The following is a 24,241-nucleotide window of genomic DNA, read 5'->3' as shown; positions in this document are numbered from 1 at the left end:
TCAAAGGAAAACAATCTTTATCTGACTAAAATCTTTCATGCTCTAACAGTATGAGCTTTATTGTGTTTTGTTATTGTCCTGTTTTATTTGGGTCTTTTTTTAAACTTTCATATGAACTAGAAAACAACCTCAAGCTCTAAGAGTTAAGCTACACCTTCAACCTTTCCTTCCTTAAATTAATCACTGCAACTTCACTGTTTGCATTACTTCTCACTTTCAGGCATTTTAATGATGTCTCCTGCCTGCCCTCCCTGCGTGTGTTATGAATTGCACAATAACAAACCTACTTGTTTACTTGGAATATGATCAATTTTTTTTTTTTAATCACAAGTTACCAATAGGACTTTTATTTTTTCTTTTCAACATCCTGTTCTACAGCTTTCTGGGCTGTTTTTGCCCTATGCCAAAGAGCCGGGCATTGGCACCAGCCATACGAAGACTGGCAAAGGTCTTAAAGTTCTCTTTCTCTCGGATGACCCTGGCTTTCTCCTTGTAGACATTCCGTACGGGCATTGTGAGAAACGCTCACAATAAGACACCGGGATATAGGACTTCAGCAGCAAAGTGAGGCGTTTATTCACAAGTCTGCAGAGTCGGGCACACAGCCAGCCAAGGGCATGTGTGCAAAGTAGACAGAGTACTGTAAACTGGTTTTATACTAACACGATTAGCTCCCCCTCTCTTCTCCCCTGTTTCTCCATTACTGGTTAATCCGGGTTCACAATCTTATGCGATTAACTACTTAACTAAGGGTGTGATTAACTAAGGGTAATCTAATTATAGGTCTATCTCCAACTTACTTGCAACGTTACCTAGCTACCTCTTCCCATTTCTTTGTGTTTGGTGATGACAGTCTTCCTCCTTTTGATCCCAGAGCTATGTGTGAGGAGCTGCAGAATGTCATTTCCTGGCCCCTTTTCCATGATCTGTTAATTATCTCCTACTGGTTTGAGAGTCACATGCTTCTTTGTCCCTTACAGCATGACTGACCCTGTCAGTTGGCTGGCTGCTTGAGTTCTTCAGCAGAGCTATCTCCCTTCTTGAGGGCCGAGGGCTTTCTGGGGAAGAGGGTGAACTTGGAGAGGCAGTCCTTCAGCCGCAGCACGTGCACCTGCAGAGACTCTGTGGTCTCAGTCCACCTCCTCAGATGCATCAAGATCCCAGAGGTCTGAGCCACCTTTTTGTGGATGCCACCACCTTAACTCTTTCAAGCTGCAGCCCCAGCCAGCTAGCATTTGGTGTGGTACCAGCAGTAGGGCATCTCACTATGGGCCCAATGGATCTGGAGGCAGGGAGCGTGGTGATGGGTGCACTTGGCTTGCCCAGCCTTGCACCTGCGGTCTTCCACATCAGCTGAATAAACCACGTGACAACACATGGCTGCCCGTCCTGGTGGAAGTGGGGCTTGAGGACATGCCATTTCTGCTGGGTGCCACAGTTGCTCCCTACAGGCCCACCTTCTCTGAAGGAGAATGGCCACCGGTGATCAATTTATTTACAGCTTTCTAATTGCTGCCTAGTTATGTGATTCTATACCCTGCTTCTCTTTCCTTTTTTCCCTTCTTTCCTTTCTTTTTTTCTTTTTGGAAGGTTAAAATTGCTTAATATGCTTTCTTTTTTAAAAGCAGCTTTACCAAAGTATAATTTACATGCCATAAAATTCACCTAGTTTAAGTGTAAAGTTCAGTGATTTTCAGTAAACTCAGAAAGCTGTGCATCACCACGATTCCATTTTAAACATCCCTTGTGCCTGTTTACAGTCAACTCCTATTCCCACCCTTAGCCCTAGGCAGCCACTAATCCACTCCCCACTGTGATCAGTTTGCCTTCTCTGGACATTTTATAGAAATGGAATTATACAATATTTAGTCTTTTGCATCTGGTTTCTATTACTCAGCATGTTTTTGAGGTTTATCCATATTGTAACAATAATCATTAGCTTATTCCTTTTTATCTCTGAATAGTATTTCATTATAGGGATATACCACACTTGCCTATCCATTTACTAGGTGTTGGCATTTGGGTTGTTTCTACTTTTTACCTATTGGGAATAATACTGCTATTGAATATTTAAGTACAAGTCTTTTTGTGGACATGTTTTCATTTGTCTTGAGGAGATCCCGGGAGTAAAATTGCTTAGTCATGTGGTAAATTTATGGTTAACTTTTTAGAAATTACCAAACTATTTTCCAGAGTAGCTCTATCATTTTCCATTTCCACCAGCATCACATGTGTGTTCCAATGTCTTCACATCCTTGCCTACCCTTTATAGTCTCTTTTTCTTTTTATCATAGCTATTTGAGTAAAAATGAGAGAGGATCTCATTGTGATTTTTATTTGCATTTCCCTAATGACTAATGATGTTAAGCATCTTCTCATGAGCATATTAGCCATTTACATACCTTCTTTGGTAAAATGTCTGTTGAAATATTTTGCCTATTTCTTAATTGGGTTATTTGTCCTATTGCATTGTAATCATTCTTTATATGTTCTGGATACAAGTCCTTTATCAGATATACAGTATGCAAATATTTGCTCCCAGTCTATTGCTTAACTTCATTTTCATAATGGTGTTTTGAAATGTAAAGTCTTTAATTTTGATGAGGTCCAATTTAACCAGTTTTTTTCCTCTTATAGATCATGCTTTTTGTGTCCTATCTAAGGAATCTTTGCCTAAAAATCACAGAAACTTTTTCCAGTGTTCTTTTCTAAAAGTTCCGTAGTTTCAGCTCTAATATCTAGGTCTGTAATCTACTTGGAGTTACAGTACTTTTTGTGTACGGTGTGAGATAAAGGTTTAAATCAAGATTTCTCATCCTTGGCCCTACTCACACACTGGGCTTGATCATTCTGTGTTGTGGGGTCCTCCTTGTGCATCACGGGATGTTTAGCAGCCTATCCAGCTTCTACCCACTAAATGCCAGCAGCACCTCTGCTCTCAGTTGCCAACTATCAAACTTGTCTCCAGACATTGTCAAATGTTCCCTGGGAGGTCAAAATCACCCTCATTGAAAACCACTGGATGAAATTAATATTTTTTGTATTTGAATATCCAATTGTTCTAGAGACATTTGTTGAAAAGACTCTTCTTTCCCCCCTTTGAATTGCCTTGGGAACTTTGTAAAGTATCAGTTGACCATAAATATAAAAATTTATTTCTGGACTCTCAGTTCTGTCCCATCAATCTCTATGACTATTTTTATGCCAGTACTACACTATTTTGATTAGTATAATTTGTATTGTTTTAAATTTGGAAAGTGTAAGTCCTCCAACTTAATTCTATTTTTTCCCATTAAACTTTTTATTTTAAGATAATTTTGAATTCATAAGTAGTTATAAGAAATAATACAGAGAAATCCCATGTACCCTTTACAGTTCCCCCCATGGTAACATTTTATAAAACTACTACAATATCATAGCCAGGATATTGACATTGATAACAATCTTATTCAGATTTCCCATTTCAGCTCATTGTTCTTCTTTTTCAAAATTGTTTTTAAAAATTGCTTTGGCCACTCTGGGTCTGTTGCATTTCCATAAAAACTTTTGGATCAGTTTGTCAAATTCTACAAAATAGTCTTCTGGGATTTTGATGGGGATTGCATCGAATATATAGATCAAGTTTTGGATAATTGCCATCTTAACATTAATTTTCCAATCCATGAATCATGATTTTCTTCTTTTTTTTTTTTATGTTCATTTTAATGTACCACACTCACTGCAATTTTTTTTTTAAGATTTTATTTATTTATTTATTTGAGAGAGAGAGGACGAGAGGGAGAGAAACATCGATTTGCCAGAGATACATGGATAGATCAGTTGCCTCTCGCATGCCCCCAACTGGGGACCTGGCCTGCAAGCAGGCATGTACCCTGACCAGGAATCGAACCAGCGAGCTTTTGGTTCACAGGCCAGCACTCAATCCACTGAGCTACACCACCCAGGGCTTCTTCTTTTTTAATTGTGGCAATATGTATATAGCATAACGTATGCCATTTTAGTCATTTACAATTCAGTGGCATTAATCACATTTGCACTGTTGAGCACACTCTTCTCACAAAACTTTTCCATGCCCCCTAAGAGAAACCATGCTTTTCTTTTTTAACAGCAATACTGAAATTTTGTCAACTTTGTACTTACTGTATGGTCTTCTGTGGCCCCCCGAAGTCTTTGTTCAGATCAGTAATTTAGGACTAACCTCTGAATCCCAGGGAATCCTGGTACTTGTCTTTGGGGAGTATACAGTAGTAGTCCCCACTTATCCACAGAGTATATGTTCTGTGACTCCCAGTGGATGCTTGAAACTGAAGATAGTATCAAATTCTATATATACTGTTTTTCCCCCTATGCATATATATATACTTTTTTTCTATGCATTGCATATATCTTTTCACTTAAAGGAAGCACTTTATGTCTTCTCTTTGGCATATCCGAATTGCCAACATCACTATTCTTACACTTTGGAGCCATTATTAAGTAAAATAAGGGTTACTTGATCACAAACACTGTGATATCATGACAGGCGATCTGTAACCTCAACGGCCACTACGTGACTCAGGGGAGGATAACGTGTACAGTGTAGATATGCTGGACAAAAGGATGATTCACATCCTGGGCAAGACGGAGTGAGATTTCATCACGCTACTCAATTTGAAACATGAATTGTTTATTTTTGGAATCTCCCATTTACTATTTTCCATTTACTATTTCAGGTAACTGAAATCGCTGAATGCAAAACCACAGGTGTGGGGGGACTACTGTAGACATTCCTTTTCAAAAAACAGGGCTTTAGTCTTCAAATCACAGCTCTGCCATTGACAAACAGGTTTCTTAACTTCTCTAAATCTCATATTATTGTGCACAAATTTAAACACTTTTATTTCTATCAATCCTCAAGGCATGGGCTTCGGACTCCCACAGGTACTCAGCAGCCTGCCAGGTGCTGTGGGAGCCATGGAATGAACATGCACTTTGACTGTAAACATTTTTTTTCCACAAAGTTTAAGTCAGGTGATTTAACTACAAATGATATTTTAAATTTTTATGGCATACCAAGGACATATATTATGGAATTAAATGTAATATTTGCATGTAATATAAAATGTAAGGCTTGAAATAAATTTATAAAGTTTGTATTTGGGTGCTTTGTGCTACATCCCCCTCCCCCATTCCACTTAAAAGTCTTACCCTTTAGTTGTGCTCCCAGCCCTAACAGACATTCTCTCATCATTCATAGCCCTCTTTCCCCCAGAACCTCAGAATCCTCCTCAACACAGCAGTGCAGGCAGCAACTACTAATATATCAGAGCTGTCATATACACCCAAAGTCTATTTGCTGTCTCTGTTCAACTGGTTTACAGTCATTTGCTTTAAGCTTTATTTTACCATTTTAGGGTATTTACAATAAAATCAATGGCCCTGAAAATCAAGGTGATTGTATTTACTCCTGGCTTTCCAAATGTTATGCTCTTCCTTTCAGGTAATTTTACTTTATTTGCTTTACATATAAATTATCACAATAAAGATAATGAAAGGCATCACATGGTATGTTCACTTTAGAAATGACAGTACCCATCATGCCATCCAAGTCTGCCAGGCCAAAGGTATTTATATTTTATGTAACTTTGTCCTCTCAATAGCTATCAACAGAAATCAAATGTCCATTAGTATGAAAAAATTATTTAGTAATCTCTTTTCATGCATCATTATGAACTAGTTTCTATTCAAGAAAGGTTAAAATGTGTTTTTTGTTCCCTATTTAAGAAAGGTTTAAATTTTATCTCAGTTATAACACTGGAGTTTGGTTGAGATATTATTTTTTTAAGATTCTCATCTCTTTATAAAGATATTTTTTAGAATAGACAAGAGCAAGTAGTAGAGAAAGCAAGTCTCTTTTTGATTAAACATCTATATTTTTCTTTCCACTGTCCTACCTACCAACCTTTTGTGATCAGTGGCTGGCATGACAGATTACCTTAATTTGTATCTAGCTGTTGCTAAGCTATCACCATGGTATCAAGGCACTCAGGCAAATATAGCTGCCTAAAAACAAATGTGTAGGAAGAAAATTTTGTCCCTAGCCCTTCACGTCTACTGTCATTGAATGAGTAGTTCTGCATTAAAGTTCTGTATCATTGCTGTTATTCAGCCATAACAACAACAAAAAACCCAGACCTTTGAAAACCAGATTATTACAGCCAATAAAAATATAATGATGTCTGCAAATGTTAGATCTGTCGTTTACAAAATTCATAACTAGTCTTTATACCTACACCGTGTCATGACTAAAACAGATCGCATTGTAACCTTTATCGAATGTTTGCCCTCTAACAAGATAAAACACCAGCAAAAATACTGCCATGTTAATTATAATCTTGATGGTCATACACTCAAAATGAATGGCATATTTTTGTTCTGTCTCAATAAATTTTTTCAGATAGTTTTTAAATTTCCAAATTCAAGGAAAGGAATTCAGTAAAATGACCTACTGTGAGCTTTATCTTCAAGAGTGGTATAAACATGCACTGCACTTTCCAGTTTTATACCTTAGTCCTGTTACTTCCTTTACCTTTCCACATATAAGACAGTAAGAGAATATTTAATCCAAAGGGAACGGCTCAGTTTTCTTAAAAGTGCCCATCAACACTATCAGATATGTTTATAGACTAGATGTATCACTTGTTTATCTAAATAGTAGCATAAGTAGCTGTTTTTAGAAAGCTTTACCATAAATCTTTCTATATAACTGGATTCTTAAGCAAGGATATGATTAGGAAATAAACTCCTTTCCCCCTTGGCTAGTTCCAATGAAAACTTTCCACCTTAAACATTGTGTTTGGACACTTCTTCCATTCACAGCATGTGCCCATCAAAAAGTGCTTTGTGTTTGCAGTGTGTCAGCTATACTATTTATAACCTAGTTAACAATGCCAACTAGGACAGTAAAATGTGTGTATTTCATATGCAAATTCTCAGCAATGATGTTTACAACTGCATATAGTTGCTTGCTCTATTATGTTCAACAACAGCATTATAAAATTGACTACAGGAAAGAGAAAATTGTACTAATATTACATTTTTGTCTTGCTTAAAGACTTTTATAGAATTAATCAGAAAAATAAATTAAAGACACAAGATGAAAGCAGCCCTAAGCCTATAACGGATGTTTTTACATAATGAGACTTGGATGACCTGTGACTAGTACCTGTTGAGAGGAAACTCACTATGTGACATAGGCGCTTTCTATTTTGTCTTCAAATTTGTATTTTCCTGAGCAAGTCCTCTTAGCGTCTTCTTTATTTTACTAGATTGTAATTCCCATGACTTGAAAGCCACCAATAGAGAAAGAGGTAAAAACAAATAAACAGGATAAATTCATGCTTTCTTTTCACTGACATTTATTAAACGTTACTATGTGCAAAGCACTGTCCTGGATACAAAGATGACCATAGACTGTGATTATCTGTGTCTTCCCCACTATATTATGGACTTCTTAGGATCACGTTATTTTTGAAAGTAGTGGGATATAACAAAGAGAACAGACAAATCTGGGTTCAAATCCTAACTTCTCCACTGAATGCCCAAATTTCTTCTTGCTTTCTTGTAGAAAGGCAGACAGTCATGCTTACTAGTGAAGTAGCTGCTGAGTGTAAAGGAACTAGTAAAGGAACAATGGGTTACAAACTAATTCATAGGTCTAGAGACTTCTTTTAACATATAGGACAATATAAGGTGAGAAAGGATCCAGTGAGGAGAGGATTAGAGCTCACCCAGGGATGTGTGTATTGGAAGGCCAAAGAACAAGTGCAAAGCTTACCATGTGGAGAGTTATGAGGTTGGAAGGGAACGGTATTTGCAGATGTTTTATGAACCACTTGCATCAAAATAGGGGCTTGCATTATGATCAGGGTTTATCCGTACCTACTAAGCCAGAATCTCTGAAAGTGAGCTCCAGGAATCAACATTTCTCATATGCTTCCAAGAAATTCTCACACATACTCCAGTTTTAGATCCACTGGGGTAAATGATGAATTTCTAGAGTTCTGCTGACATCTAATCTCGGTGTTGTGCAACAGACCGAACATGAGCTCTGAAGTAATAGATTCCAGGCAGATTGGAATGCTTAACATTTACACCTGGAAAAAAAAAAACAATACCTCCAATAGAAAGCAGAAAAAGGAAAAGAAGAATGTGTAGTAAGTGAAAAATACAGAATAAAATGGCAGAAATAAGTATATAATGAATTATAATAAATATAAATTAATCAAATTCACCAATTAAAAAGTAGAGTCTTGGGTTGAGTTAAAAAGCAAGATCCAATAAAAAATTGTCTAAAAGAGAAACTTAAAAAAGACACAGAAAGATTGAAAATAAAAGATGGGAAAAAAATATGAAACAAAAGAAAACTGAGAAGGAGACCTCAGATAAAAACCCTCAGGATGGAGAACCAGTCTCTTCCTCTGTCAACCTCTCTCTCTCTCTCTCTCTCTCTCTCTCTCTCTCTCTCTCTCAATCTCCCCCTCCCCCTGCCCCAAGCTTCAAGGGCCCTTCTTTTGCTGTAACTTGTTTCCTAAGCCCATATCTTCTATGGCTCACTTTTTCTACCTATGTGGCTTACTAAATAAACGTTCTCTTATAATTTCAGTCTTGGCTCTGATTCTTCTCTTAGCCACAACTCAAGAACTGAGGTTGCTGAACCGAGGCCAACACCTAGTGCCTTCCACTACAACACCTCTACATGCAGGGAAGGGAGGAGCACGGAGGAGTGGTATTACCTGAGCCAGGCAGGGGCTCACTGTACGGGACTGGGATTGATACACCTGTTCCAAGGATGATGTCAGCTTAGAGTGGGGATCCATGAGAATTGCCTGGATAGTCACGGGGCATTCCTTGAAATCAAAAGCTAGAAAACCAAATTGGGAAGCGGTGATGGAGGACTCAAATGTTGGAAAAATATTCGTTTCAGGTAACAGCTAATAAGCTTAGTAAAAAGCTATTGTTTCAGGAACTGAAGGTATGGACCCACCCTGACTCCAGGAGACCATAAGCTGTTCCACCTTAGTGCCTCAGGAGGACTGCAAGCGATCAGGATGGTATCTGAGCCTTTGTACTCCAGGGTGAGATGACCACCCTATTGCCCAGGGCACAAATGAAAGAATGCTACAGCTTTTATCTGATTAACTTTTTCCCTGAATTCCAAACCCCTTACCTACACTTTTCTACTTATAAAAAGGGTCCGTTTAAAATGGAATGTAAGACCGTCTGTTAGGGCACAAACCTGCTATCTTCTCAGATGGCGGACCATCTGAATGAAGTGTCCCTAAAGATTCAATCCCTGTCTCTGCTTATTGAGTCTGGTAGATGACAGGCAGCACAGACACCAGCTCTTCCAGTTTCAGTGGGGTCAGGATTCCAAGCAGCCCCAAAAACTTTAGCTTGAAAGGAAACCTAAAACAACCAGTGTTGGCCAGAATAGGAAGAGAGTGGAACCTTTGTGCACTGTTGGGAATGGAAATGGTGCAGGTGTGGGGAGGTTCCTCAATATGAAAGGGGGTCGGGGGGAGGAATACAGTGGAATATTATTCAGCCATAAAAAGTAGTGAAGCGGCACACATGCTTCTGGCTGGTTGTGCATCCGACTCTGCAGACTCATGAATAAACGCCTCGCTTTGCTGGTCAAAAAAAAAAAGTAGTGAAGCACTGACACACACTACCACATGGAGGAATTCCAAAAACATTACGCTGAGTGAAAGAAGACACAAAAGGCCACATATTGTACAATTCCTTCATAAAAAATGTCCAGAACAGGGAAATCCATAGAGATAAAAAGCATATTAGTTGTTATCAGGAGCTGGGACAGAGGATGGGGAGTGAGTGCTTTGTGGGTACTGGGTTTCTTTTTGGAATAACAAGAATGTTCTGGAACTTGAAGGTGGTGATGATTGCACACTAATGTGGATATACTGAATGTCACTGAATTGTGAGTTTTAAAATGATTAAAATAGAAAAAAATGGAAAAAATCTTAACATCTGACAATATAGAATATAAGGCAAAAAAAAAAAGGAAACAACGGTGTTATATGCTGATAAAAGAAACAGTAGAGCAAGAAGATATAACCACCAAAAACATGTACACACCTAACCATACAGCCTCAAAATATACAAAGTAGCAACTGAAAAAATTGCAAGGATAAATGAATAAATCAAGTTACAGTTAAAAGATTTTGACCACATTTTTCAGAAATTGATAGGTAAAGCAGACATAAGTGCACATGTTGAAATATGAATAATACCATTAATGAACACAAGTTATGCGGTATATATAGAATTTAGCACTGAAGGAATAGCTTAATAACTGTTAGATTGAAAATGTCATCAGTTGACCATTTTTAATCTATAAAAATGGTAGTTTATTATTATTCAACCTATACATCATAGGTTGTTGAAAGTATTAAATAAATTATTTATATAAACAAATAGCACAATGTCTAATTTAATTTCCTTTGGTCTTTACTAAGAGAGCACTTGCTTCTATTGGTTTTCATAAATTAATACAAGAAAACCTGCCCTGGCTGGTGTGGCTCAGTGAATTGAGCGCTGACCTGTGAACCAAATGGTCGCCGGTTCAATTCCCAGTCAGGGCACATACCTGGGTTGCAGGCCAGGTCCCCAGTTGGGGGCGCATGAGAAGCAACCACACAGTGATGTTTCTCTCCCTTTCTCCTTCCCTTCCTCTCTCTAAAAATAAATAAATAAATAAACAAACAAATAAATAAATAAAACCTTAAAAAAAAAAAAAAAACAAGAAAACCTTACTGTAATTGGTTAAGAATTTAGTCATGTAAAATGTAAGGTTACAATTTGCAAGAGTAACAACAAAATACCAGTGTGGGTCTGTGAAGCTAGCTGCTGAGGAATTCTGGGAGTCCAGATGCCCTAGCTAAATTCACGCCAGACTCAGCTGTGATTTGGTGCCACCTGCTGGTGGTGGTGGTTGGCTCCAATTTAACTATTGTTGGGGACAATCGTGAGTCTAGAGGCAGCAGGATACCATCAGATGATACCAGAAATATCCCAGGTAGTTGCTCAGATTCAGAGATTTGGCTGGGAGAATAAGGAGGACCAGAGAGACTCACTCTTCACCTCTTCTCTTTCTAAAGCAAGTTCACATGTCTTTCCCTTACCTTTGTGGCCTTGGCCTCCACTCCAAGATCCCTAGCCCCACCCCAACCCCTTCCCCTTCCCTATTCTCAAATAGGGACTAGACAGACAGGGGATGGGAATCAGTTGCCAGTTCTACACTGTATCTAAGATTATATTTTCAATGAGTGCATTATCATGGGATTTTACTGTGCTTATCAAGGACCCTGTAAATGTTTACAACATAGTAGCACTATGTGTTTTTATTTTAATTGAAAGCCTTTGATTAAAGTGTTTCTGGTTGGCTATAAAAAGCTTTTATTAGGTTGAGGCTAATTGAAATTCAAGCAGAAGGGAAAAAAAAAAAGGAATACACACAAAGGTGGAAAATTCCACTGAGGAAATATTAATCCTACTGCATGAATGCTATGAAATTTTAAATTTACAGTTGCCTATATGGATGACTTCTTGTTACCAGAAAGTCTTGGTTTGGTTATTTCTTTGTTGAATTTCTTGCTGTGTAGGGGCAGCTTTTCCTTCCTTGTGTAAACATGTGACCCTGCTGAAGCATACTAGGCATGCCCCCAAACACACAAATGGGGCTTTTTGGAAGCTGCAGGAGAGTGCAAGGCTGAAGAGGGGTGGTGCTCAGTTGTTGGTTATGTTCTGTTTCTGTCCTCAGCCCTCTTGCTGGCATGCTACCAATTCTGAGCTTAACACGGAGTCAGAGGTGGGCAGTTTGAGAGACCAACACTGCTGTGAGCAGCAGAGCAAGTGGTCTGCAATCAAGGTCTTCTTGGCTTGTAGTTGTCAAAGGTTACATGTGTCTTCAATGGAATTGTCAAGCACCAAGCTGAGTGCTTCGGAAGACGTGTGGCACAGACCAGGGGAAGGCCTTAATCTGTCCACCACGTATCACTCTGACCTTACCTCTTCCTTCTGCCTGCTCTCTAACTCCAAGGCTCTCTGTTTTTTAACTCAAAAAGGCTATTTATAGTTTTCCAACGTTGGCCTCCATTTTCTGCCTCAGCTGCTGCCTACAGTTTTTCCAATGCCTCACACCCAGCCTTCGTGGATCGGAATCCCACTCAGTCCGCCTGCGGGCTCCCAGGACAGCTCATTCCTCCCTGGAACCTTCCTGATCCCTCACGGCTCCTCACTTACCCCAACTCTCATACAGCCTTCTGATTTTTATCATAGTTTTCAGGGTTCACGGTTGATTCTTACTATACACTTACAGCTCTGTGAAGATAAGGACCTTCCTCATCCATTCCTTTATTCCCGAAAGAATCAAAGCTTTGTAGTCATAGGTGTTCAATAAATGTTTAATTTTAAAAGTTTTTGTCACACTAAAGCTGGTCAGGCCATCTTCCAAAGTGGTCTCACCTTCTCCTGCCCTCTATTTTCGTACAAAATGATCTCCCCCACCTCTCTCTACAACTGTTATGAGCCAAATTCTGTCACTGCAAAAATTCCCTGGAAATGCAGGCATTATGAAACACCTTCATTTACTCTAGCCTAGACTAGAGATCCATTTGGCACTGAAATAATTTACTCACTAATGTCAAGGCTGAATACATGCAGTTTCCACAAGTACAAAGTTTACTTGCTGAATGCTAGGATTGCAACAAGTATGTCAGGAAGAATTTGCATGGCTAGAGAAGCTGTTCATGTGTCTTAAGTGTTTAACATTTAAACTCTATTACATCATTGGATATCAACTTGGATGTAATATATTTTATTATATGTATCATTTGAAAATGTCAGTATGTGCAGAAAGAGAATTCAGGAAACAGCAAATGTATGAGTCTCAGAGAATCACAACGTAAGTACCATGTCTGTCCAAAAACTTGGGAGTTTCTTTCTCTCATCATCCATGTGCCACTTATTTCTGCTGATGCTAATAATTTACTTAAAAAAAAAAAAAAGTGTTTAATGTCCTTGGAGAAAAATCACCCAAAGCTTCTCTAATTTCTAATGTAAAATATGCAGAGGGAAGAAGCCGGTAATGTGGATTATTGGATTCCTCTGGCTCCGTTTCCCTCAAACTCATGCGCTCGGGTTCCGAAGGGCAATTACTTGTCGTTGCTCCATGCTGATTACATAGGCCAGGAGGGTAATAAGGTTGTTCGTTTGAAGGATTTTCATCTGGTGTATTTCTAATATTCTTGCCCCACTCCTGACCACTCCAATCAGCATCAGTGAAACCAGCATCTTGCTCCCACCACCAAAGAAAATGATAAAACACAGGTAATTTGAGTCTGAACTTTCTGCTCCCAAACTTATCATCTTCCCAGAGCACAAGGGTTCTAATGGCTCAGTAATAATATTAATCCTTTAAACCAATGGTGGCTCAGTAATAACTAGTATCATGTGTTTACTATTAACTCAGTGGATAATCCTTCAAGGTATTACCTATTTTTTAAAAAGCCTTATTGAATTCAGAAATTGCCCCAGGCAGAATCAAGAAAACAGGATACTATACTAATAAAAGTAAATGTTACATCATAAGACATTATTAAGATGCTGTGTTAGGTAGACATATTTTACCATGAAAAATGGAATATTTGATTAACTGGCTGAATTGGAAATTTCTTCCTGCAAGATTTTCCTAGTGCTTCCTTAGAATCCACAGCATAAAGAAATTCTGAAACTGTTTGACAAATAACTTCAGATCAAATATGTTAGTAAGTATGTGTGGCAAGATAACATTTTTGAGATTAATATGTATTATTTTCTTCTGGTATTTCCCCTTTCCCTTCCCCACCTCCAAGCAGATATTCCCATCAGGATTTATTGTCTTGGTGAAAGGGACGAGATGGACCAGAAAGCCGTTATCACCCTCAAGCTTTTATTTCTAAAATCTTAAGCCCCAGCAGGGAGAAGCTTTGAGCCAGGGCAAAATGTCTTGGTCAAAAGCAGGAGGACCCTGGCCAGGGCAGTGGGACGAGGAGGGTTGCTGGTGGGCTCTCCAGCCACCTGGCCTGGAGGCAAACCTGCTCCCACAGGTGTAACTAGGGGTTGCGACCACACACTAGAGGCCTGTGGGCCAGATCTGACTTTGTTTGACCATAGACATTTCGGTCACTCAGCATTAAAAATCTAGGCAATGGCCTTTTGCCTCATTGCCCGAGAGAGAGCAAGATAGGTCACCAGCAGCTCTACTGGAGCCATCGGAGAAAATTCGGCCAGGGTTCTCACTCTTGCTGCGTCTGCTCAAACTGGCACAGCCGCCAGTGTTTCCGTTAGTACGCAAAGGATATAGGCTTCATTAAGTTGGACTAAGTGAATTTCCTGTGAATGGGTCATTCGAGAGACATCTACCTTACTATAGAATGGCTAGCTCTTTGTACACAAAATAAAATTTAAAAATTCAATCATGAGCGCTTCAATGTGAATGAAACAGTCACATGATTATAGAACTCTCCTTTTTAAAAATTAACTATTCTCAGTGGAAAAATAATAAATCTAGGCAATGTCACCTAAGAATCCAAGTTTGAGCTTTTCTTGAATAACTGGCAGATTTGGCCATACGGGGTTCTGTCTGTCACAGCACCCAATGGATAAGGAATGAATGCTGTAGTCTGCCCAAGTCCTGCCAGTCACTGCTTTATCCCTCCCCTGAGGCCAGGGGTTCATAGCCACTCATCACGGCGCTTGCTCTGCTGTGTTCCAGATGATAGGGGATGTTTCTCTTTGCCCAAGATTCTTTCCTTCCATGGGAAACAGAAGATAGACTGGAGATGGCCCCTGCTGAAAGTAACAGGGGAGCTAGTGCATTTCTTTGTGGAAGTGAAGAAGGTTCTCATGTGTTCAATAGGCACACCATCTGCTTCACTCGTGACCTCTCCTTGCCTGCTGCTCCCTGTAGGCATTTGCCTCATGTGCCCTCTTCTAGACAGCCTTGCCAAGAGTTGCCCCTGTCCCTGGTTGAGCATGACAGAGCTGCTGCCTGCAGGGCATGGGGAGCAGAGTGGAACCGTGTGGGTAGATGCCTGGAGGGCTGAGGCCCTGGAAGCCTACTGGGGGTGGGAAGGACACCACAAGGAGGGGACGCAAAATAGAAAGTAAATGATAAAAACAGTCCTTTCATTACTCACAAATGTATGAACCGAGATTTGCATGCCCTGCCTATGCCTGCTTGTGGGCTGGGTTATTTAGCTCAGGGTGCTAGTGGCACCGAGGCACACTTGTGACCAAAGCTACCAGAACCTGCCTGGGAAAGAGACTGCAGGACTCAGTCCTCCTTTCCGTGGGGAGGGGAAAGGACAACGAACATTGGAATTGTGCTTTGGGGTCATCACGGGTTTCAGAATTGCACAGTGGTGTCTTTTTCCTTTCTGGGTGGAGTCTGAATTTAAAGTGTTCCGTGGCGTGTCCTCCAGACAGCTGCTGCAGGCTGGTCGCTTGAACCTTTGTGCTTTTGCTGCTAAACTAGAAATGTGTTTTTCAAAACCCTGTTATGTACCTGGGCTAGTTATTCCAACAGTTTGCTCACCTCATTTATAACCAATAAAAAATAACAGCTATACTTTATTGAACAAATCTTATGCCAGCTGCTGTACCAGTACTATTCAAAACTAGCTCACTTGTACCTACCCTCTAGGGTGCGGTTGCCCCGTGCTATGAATAAGGAAATGGAAGCTAAAAGCTTGATCAGCTTTCTAAAAACTGAAGCGTAATACATGCTGGCTCTGTCAGGCTCCATAAGGCCTGCCCTCTATACGGTTAGCAAGTGCAGCAGCATTTATCACCTCCTGCCGCCTGCGGGCAACGACAGGGTGGGAGGGATGGACATCTGAATGCAAATGACTAAGTCCTGGAAGAGCAGCAAAATTAAATAAGGCACATTCTTTAGAAAAAAAGCAAAGGCAGATTCCTGCAGTGGCAGAGGTTTCTGCAAAGATCCTTGGAGTTGTTCTGTAGTACAAGAAGTCACCCTGTCAGAGGAATGACCCTCTGCGACCCAGTGTTTCTGGGATATTAGGGCTGAGTCCAAGAGAGCATGCTATTCTTTTTCCCAACTATTGTTATGAGTTGAATTGTGTCCCCTAAAACACATTGAAGCCCTCGCCCCAGTCCCTATGAATGTGACATTATTTGGAAACAGGCTCTTTGCAGGTGATTACGGTTAAGAGGAGGTCATTAGAGCAACTCGAATCCAATATGACTGGTGTCCTTATGAAAAGGAGAAATTCAGACACAGGAACAGACATGCACAGTAGAGGCAAGATGATGGGAAGGCACAGGGAGAGTGCCATCGATGAGCCGATGAACACCTGAAGCCGCCAGAAGCTAAGAGAAAGGCCTGAACAGACCCTCTCTCACAGTCCTCAGAAGGACCCAACCCAGTCAACACCTTGATGGTGAATTTGTAGCCTCCAGAACTGTAAGACAGTTTCTTTCTGATGTTCTAAATCACCCAGTTTGCGGTGCTATGTTATGGAAACCGTCAGAAAGGAGAACGCCACCAACATGTACGCGTTCTGAAAGGGAAGATTTGGTTGTGCGGGTCTGTCACCATCGACTTCAGAGTCCTCCTCCAGAGCGGTGCTGGCACCACCCACACTCAGGTGTGAATGACTACCCGAACTTCAAGCCTCAGCCCCCAGTGTCGTCAGCTGGAGGGTCCAGTGCACGTGTCACTGGCAGAGCAGGGAAGAGCCACCTGAGATGCTACAGAAGGCAACAGGAGGGATGATGTAGGCTGTGCTCTATGGAGTCCCGGGCAAGAGCATTTCGGAAGGTACGAATGAGTAACCAGTACAACCAAGTAATACCCGTTAGGCTGAGAGGTCTCCCTGTAACAAAGATGTAAGTAGAGCACTGTGGGAAGGCAGACGTGGGTGCTGCGGCCTCTGGTGGGGACGAGAAAAGGTGAAAAGCTCACAACGGAGGCTGGGCTTTGAAGGAGGAATAGGAGTTGACAAGAGGACAGGAGCCACATCGCCAGCCAAGGCAGGGAAGGTAGACTTGCCCAGCCTGAGTGGGAAGGGGTGTGTGTAAGCACCCCTCCGTGGCTTGGAGTAGAACTGAATTTTCTGAAAGGAAAAGATTAAATTCCATCTGGCCAGTACTACTGATGTTTTGAATAATTAAACTGGGGTAACTAGATTTAACTGGGAACCAGCAGAAGAATTCATACTTGGATATGATGTAGCTCACGGCAATTGCCAGTCACATATCTAGAGCCTGGCACATGTTAGCCCTGCAGTAGTCACTTGTTAAATAAAGGAATGAATTACAAACCATGTAATGTTTCTGGGCATTATTCTCATCAGTTTAAAAATGGGTTGGATTGGTGCAGGGAGGTCCCTCCTCTCTCAGATCTGCGATCCAGGGCAAAAAGGATAACAAAATGCGAAAACACTATTGTTATGGACTAAATGTGTGTCCTGCTCAAATTCATAAATTGAAGCCTTAACCCTCAATGTGATGTAATGGTGTTTGGAGGTGGGGCCTTTGGGAGGTCATTAGGGTTGGAGAGGTCATGAGGGTGGGACCCTCATGATGGGATCAGTGCTCTTATAAGAAGAGATGCCAGCGAGCTCTCTCTCTGTCCGCCATGCAAGGACACAGCAAAAGATGGCTGGCTGGCTGCAAACCAGGAAGACAGCTGTCACTAGAACCCAACTGTGCTGGCACCCTGATCTTGGACTTCCAGCCTCCAGAAATATAAGGAAATAACTCTCTGTTATTTAAGCCACCCAGTCTTGAGCAGACTAAAACAGCTATGGAAAGAACTTGATAGCTGGGTGGTATTATTTTGGAGTCAGTGCAGTGTGGTGGACGGAGCCCTAGACTGGGGGTGGAGGGATGGGAGGTGGTTCTGGCCTGTAGCTCAGATCCTGCCAGGAGTTAGCTACCTTTGGGATATTCCTTCATAACAGCATAGGTGTGGCAGGCACAATTCTAGGAGGTACCATCATAGAGACTAGCGACAGTCCTGCTCCTAACTTTTGACCCTTTGTTTCTTCATCTATAAAATGGAAGGGGAATGGAACATATAATCTCTAACAATGATTCATTTATTATTTCACTTGGAGACAGAGTGGTTGAAAATGGTCTTGTCCTCCGACGACCATGTCCAGCTTGAAGCAGCTAGAGGAGCTCAAGACCTTCGCCCATTGTCCTTTATAAGATTATAAAGGGTCTTCAGTCTGAGAGGGAGGGATTGTTATTTTTTATTGTTAAAATAATTAATTATTTATTTTAAAAAAAGGAAGAAGAAGAATATATGAAAGGGTGAAGCGGGAGAGCTTGTATGTATGACCCATGGGCATGGACTTGGTGAGGGGATTGCTGGGAGAGGGGGGGTGCTGGGCCGAGGGGAGCAAAGGGGAAAAAACTGGAACTATTGTAACAATATAATCAATAAAATATACTTAAGAAAAAAAAGAAAATGGTCCTGTCCTCTAAGAGACATTCTAGTTGGGGAACTAGACAAATAAAAAGGCAATTACAGCTCAGTGGGAGCAGGGTCTCTGTATGAGCCAGCTGTGGCTGCCATAGCGAAATGCCACAGACTGGGTGGCTTCAGCAACAGACATTTTTTTTCCTCACAATTGTAGAGGTTGAAAGTTCAAGATCAAGGTGCCAGCAGCAGGGCTGGTTTTTTGGAGGCCTCTCTCCTTGGAGTGCAGTCGGCTGCCCTCTCTATGGGTCCTTTTCTCTGTGCCTGCACATCCCTAGTGTCTCTCCCTTTTCTTATAAGGACACCAATCATACTGGATTGAAGCCCATCATATGACCTCATTTAACCTTAATTACCTCCTTAAAGGTCCTGTCTCTAAATACTGTCACATTCTGAGGTATACTGGGGGACAGAACTTTATTTAGCACATGAATCTTTGGGGGCCACAATTCAGTCCATAATAGTTTCTGTGACAGAAAAGAACAACATGCCATGGAAGTACAGGGCAGGGGGCTGTCACCCAGACTTGGGACAAAGGAGGCCTCTTGAGAGAGAGACCTAGGCTGCTGAAGATGAAAAGACGAGGCTGGAGGCAGGGCATGCTCATTTGAATGAATACAACTCTGTGAGTCATAGACCTTATATACTTTACTCTTTGGTGGAATCCGATTTAAAAAAAATTTTTTCTTTTTAATGTTTGGCCTTTGGTAGAAATAACATAGAAGGAGGAACCCCAAAACATTCTTTCCAAGGTTAATGTGCCTTGGGCAAAGCCACTCTTCCTTTGTGTCTCAGTTTCCCTATGGTCGAATCAGGCAGTTGGCATCTATTATCTCTCAGGCCCTAATGTGTCATGATTCCAGGGAAATCCTCAGACTCATTATTAACAGGTACATCTCTAAAACACTGTATTGACACTTCAGAAGCTTTGGGAAAGAAAGCTGTGGATTCTGGAGCCAGATGCCATATTTACTTTTGGAGAATTAGTATTAAGTTTTTTCTTTCTTTTTTTTCTTTCTTTCTCTCTTTCTTTCTTTATTTCTTTCTCTTTTTTTCTTCCTTCCTTCCTTCCTTTGTTTCCTTCTTTCTTTCTTTCTTTTTTCCTTCCTTCGTTCCTTCCTTCCTTTCTTCCTTCCTTCCTTCCTTTCCTTCCTGTTAAAACCACAGCATATGAAGATAAAGGGGAGGATGTTGACAGGAGTGAATCTAGGCTCTCACACCAGCTTGGCATGACTTAGCTGCTCCAGGGTGACTTTTGCCTCTTAGGCCATGATGGTGACTCTGTTTTTAGTCTGTGGGAGCAGGAAAGGGCTAGAAAAGCAATAGATCCCCAATGTGGAGAGAAAAACCAAGCAAAACCAAACATTACACAAAAGTATAACCTGAAAAAGTAGAAGTTCCTTTCCTCTCCACCATCCTATACCTCGGTTACCACTGTTTCCCATACCTTTTCTGTTTGCACCCAGATATATGTACATGTTTCAAAAAAAAAAAAAAATTGGGATTACACCATGTAGATCTGTAATAGTCTTCTTTTATGCAATATATCACAGACATTTTTCTGACTCCATTAAAGAGTACCTTTTTTCCCTGAAGCCTACATAGTATACCACAGCATATGTCATTCATTTAACTATTTCCCAGGTTCTCTCCAATTTTCTTGCTATAAATGAACGATCCTGCAGTGAACATTTCTAGATGAAGACTTGGTTGAGTATTGCTTCAGGATAAATTCCTAGAACTGGAACACTGGGTCTTGAGTTTATTCCAATGGGGTGTCTTATTTTACAGAAAAGATTTTAGGCAAGTCAAATAAGACTAAATACATATATATGTATACATATATATGTACACCATTTCATTTACAGTCTTTTGAGTCACAGCACAAAATAACTTTTTTTAGTATCAGACAATTACTAGAGCAGCATGTGCGTCCTTTTCTTCTTTTTTCATGGGGTCTGATTGGCTGGGGAACTGGCCTCCCTTTGCTCCGTGCTTGCTGCCTGTCAACGCGGCTTTGTGATCAGTGTGGAGACTCCTGGTGGCAGGCCCGTGGGCACCCCTCTAGGCCAGGGGGCCCTGATGGCTGCAGTGCCTCCAGCCAGCACTCGGGGCTCACAATGAGCTACAGTTCAGTGTGGCATTTGTATTCTCAAGGGCTTGAAACGAGGAGTGGGATTGCAGTAGTTTTCCCTCTCCCCTATTACCTTTTTGAGAATCCTATTGTGCAAGCCAGATATTCCACTAAAACCAGATCCTAATGGCTGTGCTGGTTGCTTCACGTCTCAAGCTATCAATTATTAAATAGTTCTGCACATAAGGAAAACTGCCCAGCACAAATTCTCTTCAGCATTTCATTCAAAACCCAATTTTATTTTTCCACATTGTGTCACTGTGTGTCCTTTACCTGCTCCTGATTCCACTAAAGGTAGGTGCTCCCCACAACCCCTCAGCACACAATGGGTTAAATTCAACTGGTTGGGCCCAACTTCCCAACCAAGTCCGTTTTGCAAATTATTTAGCAAGGTGTGTCTTTCTATGAGTTCTATTTAATAAATTTAATACGTGTTCCTGTACCACTCCTCTTTTCCCATCTTACTTTCCTGTTTTGAATATTCACGGAATCTGTATCTGCCAGCTACTTCTGTTTGAAGTTGAAGACTTGGCTAAATTATGCATCCAGCAGGCAGAAGTAAAGTGGAAATGTCTCGCAAGTAACAGTGAAATCTGTGGCGATGTTTTAACTAATGAAAAAAGAAAAGCCCTATAAAATATCGTCTTGGGAACTATAAATATGTTAGCAATGATACCTTTAGAGTGAGTAACAGCTAACATACTCGAAAACTAGTGTCTGTCTGTCCGCCACTGTTAATTGTATATATTTACACACACACACACACACACACATATATATATCCCATTCTTCATTGAATGCTGTGTAATTTTCCATTTGCGTTTTCACAGTTTGTGTTTTATATGAGTCCTTTATATGGCCAAGTAGGCAATTTCCCCCCTGCTGCATTTTACTCATAAAATTGGAAAGGAGTTCATTAGATAGATCACTTGCAGCGGTTCTAATTCAAAATATTGAAAAATGCATTTCTAATTTAAAAATTTCCAATCAAGCAGACTTCTAAAACTCAGGTTATTTTTTTTCAGGTTTTTTATGCACATCCTTATGAACTATAAACAGTCCAGTCCTACTGACTTCTTTGGATTGGGTTGGACAGCATTGTGTTTTTCATTCCTCATTTCTCTCATCTTACTCCATATTTATTCATTTATTATGTGAGGCATTACTTCTATCCAATAGCATTTTCTGAACTGTTCTTTTTTAAGATTAAAAAAATTATTTTTAGAGAGAAGAGAGGAAAACATTTGATGTGCTAAAGAAACATCGATCTGTTTCCTCTCACGTGCCCTCAACTGCTCCCAACCCACTGATCCACACTAGTCAGACCCAGAAATACATATATGTGTGTGTGTGTGTGTAATATATAATATATATATTTTGTTTGTTTTTTAAAGATTTTATTTATTTTTAGAGGGAAGGGAAGAGAGGGAGAAAGAGAGGGAGAGAAGCATCAGTGTGTGGTTGCCTCTCGTGTGCCACCAACTGGGGACCTGGCCTGCAACCCAGGCATGTGCCCTGACTGAGAATTGAACTGGTGATGTTTTCGTTAGCAAGCCAACGCTCAATCCACCAAGCCACACCTACCAGGGCCAGAACAATTATTTTTTAAAGGCTCCAAAATAAACTGGAATACAACTATTCCAACACAGGTGGTTTCATCTTTATGTACTATTTTCCCTTCTTCCTTTTAAAGAGAAAACCACAGGCCCAAAATGGTGTCACTTATACAAAAAGCCCATGATAGCAAATCTAGATTTAATACCTCTCCCAGAAATGTAATCTTATACAACTAGCCTGGAATTTTCTGGTCAAGCACCAGTAAGGTAATCTGTCACAAGGGCCCTTCTCTATTCCCCACCCCCAGGCCCCCCATAGAAAGAAGAGGCAATCTGCATGATAAAAACCATTGCCATTTGACTCCCGCTCTTAAAGATGTCCTAGCCTAAAAATAATCCTTTCTTTTTTAAATAGCTCTCCAAACTTCTTTTAGGTGGGATGCTGCCTGACTAAATGGATTGCTTAATAAAGCCAATTAGATCTTCAAATTTACTCAGTTGAATTTTTAAAAATTTAAACTCATTAAAAAAACAACCACCTCATATAAACATACAAAACCATATGAAGAGTTTTCTTTTCTAGATAGCAATGATTTTCATTTCTGTTAAGAACTTATTTGGAATAAACAGTTTAAGTAGATTGAGTCACATATGCAAATTGAGATTCATATTCACAATATTTCCCAAGGTCACTTTGTAGTTTAAGAGATGTGATTTGAAAAGTCAACTATGTTAGTTAATCACATTGCTTACCTTAGATGCTGTTTTTTCATAAAATTATATTATTTGACAAAGTCTTCAGTTTCAAACAATATGAACAAAGAAATGTTGATTTTATTCTCTTGTTACTTAATTTATCTTTAAATACCTGACTTGATACAGTGAGCAGCTGACTAAAGATATATCCTTCATAACACATTTCATCTAATTCCCTTTGTAAAAATTTGTCATTTTACATTTTAAACCACTTTGCAGTCCACTTAAAACTGCAAAGTGAGCTTAAATGCTAGTCTTAAATCTTCCTAACCCTCCTACTGGGAAATCCTAGAAAACTGAACTAATGAAATGTAACTTATACTTTTAAAATTCTAATTACGACTATCACATTAAAATGAAGGTGAGATTAAAACTGCTGTATCTGTTAACCAAGTCAAGCGATGTACTTTGTCATACGTGTTATTTAGTACAAGTGTAAGAGTCAAGTCCCCGGCAGAAAATCCAAGTGCCTCCATTCTGTCTTCTGGGAACGTATAAATTAACCATTCTCCCCAGCAGCCCTCCACCCTTCCTCCCTCCGCCCTATTTTACATGTAGATAGGGCGACTCAAGCCTTTTGAATTTGAAGGGCTGCTATCTCGGCTCCATTCTTTTCATCATCCTGTTTTGAATGACACTGAGCACGTATGGATTCTTTTATAAAACCACCCCCTGGATGCAGAGCTGCTTTCTCCTGGCAGCTTGCTAATTTTGCATAGCAATTAGTATTGACTTCTCAAAATGGGCTATCCGAATACAGTTCGAGAATGTCCCACGTAGTTCCTCAGTGGTCTCAGATAATCCTGAATTTTTTCCCCCCTCCAAATCCGAAGAGGAGCAACTTGCAAAATTACTAAATTCCCAGTTGGAATGGTCCGGCGAAGGATACGGTAATTCAAAACTATACATTAATTCAAACCCTCCCCGCGACAGGGCAGCAAGGAGTCAGCATCTGCCTTATTTTAAAATCTATTCTACCTATTCACTGACCGCGCGGGGCTGGGCCACATGGTCCTCCTCTCTAGCAGCCAGTCAGCTGGGAGCAGCAGATGGGATCATTTGCATTTTTCTTCTTATACTTTCTTCGACAGGCAAATTAAAGGATTTAAAAAAAAAATTACATTCTTGCTGTTTGCCTAAAGTGTAAACGTGGCTTAACTGTTGGATTGGGCTTCTATGACCCTCACCCATCACACCCATCCCTTCAAGTCGCTGAGACTTGAGAAAATACCCAAGGAGTAA

The 24,241-nt window shown here is 40.4% G+C and overlaps 2 pseudogenes; one reads left to right on the top strand and one right to left on the bottom strand.

The window, feature by feature from the left end:
- Positions 1-346: 346 nt before the first annotated feature.
- On the bottom strand, positions 347-2,877 carry LOC150007565 (large ribosomal subunit protein eL13 pseudogene; annotated as a pseudogene).
- Positions 2,878-4,899: 2,022 nt separating this feature from the next.
- On the top strand, positions 4,900-14,424 carry LOC150007564 (small ribosomal subunit protein uS14 pseudogene; annotated as a pseudogene).
- Positions 14,425-24,241: the final 9,817 nt, after the last annotated feature.

The sequence above is a fragment of the Furipterus horrens genome, unplaced genomic scaffold, assembly GCF_987537825.1.
Source record: "Furipterus horrens unplaced genomic scaffold, mFurHor1.1.pri manual_scaffold_6, whole genome shotgun sequence".
Classification (NCBI taxonomy): domain Eukaryota; kingdom Metazoa; phylum Chordata; class Mammalia; order Chiroptera; family Furipteridae; genus Furipterus; species Furipterus horrens.
The sequence above is the reverse complement of the archived record's forward strand: the minus strand, read 5'-3'. Positions and strand labels throughout refer to the sequence as shown.